Source organism: Misgurnus anguillicaudatus, chromosome 5 (assembly GCF_027580225.2).
Source record: "Misgurnus anguillicaudatus chromosome 5, ASM2758022v2, whole genome shotgun sequence".
In the NCBI taxonomy this organism is placed as follows: Eukaryota; Metazoa; Chordata; class Actinopteri; order Cypriniformes; family Cobitidae; genus Misgurnus; species Misgurnus anguillicaudatus.
The window spans coordinates 8,275,337-8,279,090 of record NC_073341.2 but is presented as its reverse complement, the minus strand read 5'-3'; the positions used below and the strand labels follow the sequence as shown (position 1 = coordinate 8,279,090).

At 39.5% G+C, this 3,754-nt stretch overlaps 1 long non-coding RNA gene across 1 annotated transcript; it reads right to left on the bottom strand.

The window, feature by feature from the left end:
• Positions 1 to 1,486: 1,486 nt before the first annotated feature.
• Positions 1,487 to 2,490, bottom strand: LOC141363825 (uncharacterized). The gene is made up of 3 exons (XR_012369401.1): positions 2,260 to 2,490; positions 1,925 to 2,163; positions 1,487 to 1,850 (listed from the first exon to the last, which is right to left on the bottom strand). It is a non-coding gene; the product is annotated as an uncharacterized lncRNA (long non-coding RNA).
• Positions 2,491 to 3,754: the final 1,264 nt, after the last annotated feature.

The following is a 3,754-nucleotide window of genomic DNA, read 5'->3' as shown; positions in this document are numbered from 1 at the left end:
TGAGATAGACCACAGACTCTGTATTACATTTAACAATTATTTAATTAAAACTAAATATTTATTATAATATATTACTAAAATGTTATAAGAAAGTGCAAAACAACATTCTAAATTTGCCTTAACAACAAACAATTTTAACAAACACTATACAAAGTGCAAAACAACATTGTCAAAATGTGCAAGGTGATCAGTCACTGCTTATGGCAGAGCTGACATATAGCATTGCTACAGGCTATCCTTCTTGGTTTTAAAAAAAACAATTCAAGGGCCCTTTGGTAGTTGCACTCTTTAAAGGGCAGTAAGTAGAATTTTAAGTGTTTTATTAATCAAAATCAATGTCTTTATTCATAAATATGTCCTCATTGGTGTCAAATGACCTCTGCTAGTGATCAGACTTTTCTTTGTAAGCTTAGAATTTCTCCTCTTTACTTACATTAAACGGGTAAGTCCAAGTAGGCTTCCATGTCATTTCGGCGTATTGATAAACTTTAATAGCAGAGAGGGACAAAAAGCACTAACCTACCAACGCGTTTCCACAACGTGTTTTCATTCAGAACACGTGAACCAGCTTCAACGGACAAGGAGATCAGTGATTACATAATGGCTACCGTAGTTGCAACACACATTTGGAAAGGCAAGGCGCTAAAGAGCACTGTTCGTTTGAATGCAAAATACAATTTCACCACTAGATGGGCGTAAATCCTACTTATTGTCTTAAGTGGACCATTGATGTTTATTTTCACGCAGGCCGTCACCCTGCAGCCTGTTCCGCAAGTCTGTCTTGATCTATACACAAAGAGTGAATGAAGTTCAGATTATTTTATACTTTTGTAATATTTACAATTTTGATAGAATCTAAGATTGAGAGATGATGATGGACCCTGTTCATCGCAGAGAAATCCCTCTCACAATTCACACTTGAGACAGGTATTGTGAGGGCGATTGCTGATAGGAGGGACAGGTTTGGGTAAAGCAGCAGCTCCTCATACCCAGATGCCATTGCAGTCATTATGTCTAGCTGGGACTTATGTGTGTCCTGATGGAGGAGAACATTGGTCAATAACACACGTGTGAACTTACATAAAACAACTTCATAATGCAAATCACTTACTTTTAATATTCCAGTTGTTGTAAGCACTTTAAAGCTCTGCCATTCTTGGAGAAGTGCTCATTGATGGGTGGGAACTGCTTGGCCAACATTTGTAGGTCTGAGATGGCATGACTCTCATCACCATGTGGTCCCAGAGCACTAAAGGCACCAAGAATTTCGAGCTGCTGGAACCTCAGCTCCAGGTTCTGAGTGAGGCTGTCAATGTATGGCTCCATGACCTATGAACATTAGATGTGAGAGAGAATTAATAATATTTAAGAGAATGCTTATTCATTCTTGAGCTTGCTTCCATGTGTCTGAAAATGTGCCCATAGGGTGAGATTGTAAAGAGGCGCCCCACGTCTCCCCCTCTCTTCTTCGGTGTAGATATTAAGATGGGTCACCTTCTCTTTAACCTGAGCTAGAAAGGAGCCCTCAGGTTGCTGCTCACCTGCTGCTTTAATTTTTCTTAATGTCTCATCATTGTGACATAACAACTTACATGGTTTTTGATTGCCATGAAATGAATATCTTCCTTCTGGAACAATTTGGAAAGCTGTGCCAGGTAGGGCAGGATGTCTGCCTGCATGTGAACAGCTGCAACGAATCTATAAGTTGCACAGTATGTGTACAACCCTCGTCCCACTGGGTCCTTCTTTATATTCGCCTCCTCAGCAAGTGTAGCAAGCACTGCAAGCAGATTTCTCTGAAGATTTGAAATGGCCTTCTCTTGTGATAGCCACCTAGTGTCCTTAACCTCCTGGGTGTAAGGCAATTAATTCAAATCCATATTTCTATAAGGAATTTGGTGTAGCCTACAATGTTTTCACGTACTGTGACTTTCAGGTCCGCTACTTGGAGAACACTGGCAGCTGCTTTTAGAGCACTAGTGCGGTTTGCACTATTCCGAACATAAAGGTGCAGGTCTTGAAGGTGCTTTCTAAAAGTTTTCATGTATGGCACTCCCTCTGATGCATCTCTACATGCCAGGGCAAGGCGATGAGCAGCACAGTGCACAGTCACTAATCCTGGCCAGGTGTCAGTCAACAATTTTGCTGTGCCATTTTGTTTTCCTAAAATAAAAATTTTAAAAGGTTAAGATTTAGGCAACCTATTCATTAGTTTTAACTTTAACTTAACTGGCCTTTTTCTTCATTCATTTACTTTACCAGTCATCACTGCGGCTCCATCTGTGCCAAGGTAAAAGATGCGGTCCTCAGGTATTTTTTTTATCATGACCACCTGCTTCACAGCCTCTGCAATAGTTGTGGCCGTGCCATCTGGAATGGATACAAGATCCAAAAATTGACAGAACAGCTGTCCTTCCTTGTCTGTATATCTGAAATATTTACGAAAAACAATTAGTCTAGTCCTGGTTTTGATACACACACACACACACAGGACGCCAATAGCCTTTGATGTTCTAATGGCTTCAAAAATGGGGTCCTCAACCACTTCACCCATAATCTGTAACATTTCGTCCACAATCCTGTGGGACCTGTAGTTGGTCCTTTGAACAATCTAGATATTTTTTTTAAATTATAGTTCATTTTATTTGTAATTATTTGTAATCCATGACAGCAAAAGTACACTAATGAAATAAAATTCTTACCTTAAATTTGGCAAAATATTCACAGCCTAGGAGGTCTGCCAGATCCAGCAATGCCGGGTAATTTGTATGGTGCGCGATTTCATGCTTTACCAGCCAGTAAAGACATTTAAAGCCACCAATTATGGCCTCATGCTCCACATTTAAAATGGGCTGAAATTTGTTTATGGGCAGACCTAATAAACAAACATTCAATAAGCTGTCACTGTTAGTTTAAATTGAATAATTAAATCACCCTAGTTTGTTATGGGCTGCAATTCCAACACATGAAATGTGATTGGTTGAGCTCAAGTGTGAGTCTAAGGCATCAAGCCTGTACGTTGTAGTTTGTGCAGGTTACCTCTATGAAAGGCCTTTGAGAGGGGCCACGTAATGCCCTTTGACGGTGCATCCTGCACAGTCTGCAAAACATCCATAGAAATAATGCAATAACTCATTTGATATAGCAATACTTAATTTCAACATTTAGTATAAAATAAATAATAAATAATAATCTACTCACCGTGTTCTGTGTGGTATAGCCACCCTGCATATTTAGGGACCATAGCCCACTCCGGGTTCCACCCACTACGTCGGTGTTTAGAGGATTGCGGGGATCTGCCGGTGGAGGTGGTGAAGGCGGTACGGATGGTGAGGTAGATCTGCTTCGTCGTACGAAGAATGCAGCAATTTTAAGTTGTGTTTTTCGGCCCATTTGGTTGTGTACAATGCGACAGAAAACACGTGCAATCGTCAAACGTATAAAACCTGTAAACACAACTAGCCTTGATAAGAAAACATTACACCTATCATAATAATTGAAGATGCTTCAAGCGAACAGTTGACAGATTATTATAGTATTTAAAGACCATTTCGAATAATTATCTTACCTCGATGGTTATCCAAATGCTAGATGAATGTCTTCACCCAAAAAGGTTTTCTTTTTCCCTGAATAAAGAATGTTGTAGAACGTCCGGTAAACGATGATAGATAGCGCGAAGATTGTAAAAACTGATTATTTCCCACTATTAATTACATTTCTTAATGTAGTGTAACTAGCATGTAAATAATGCAAA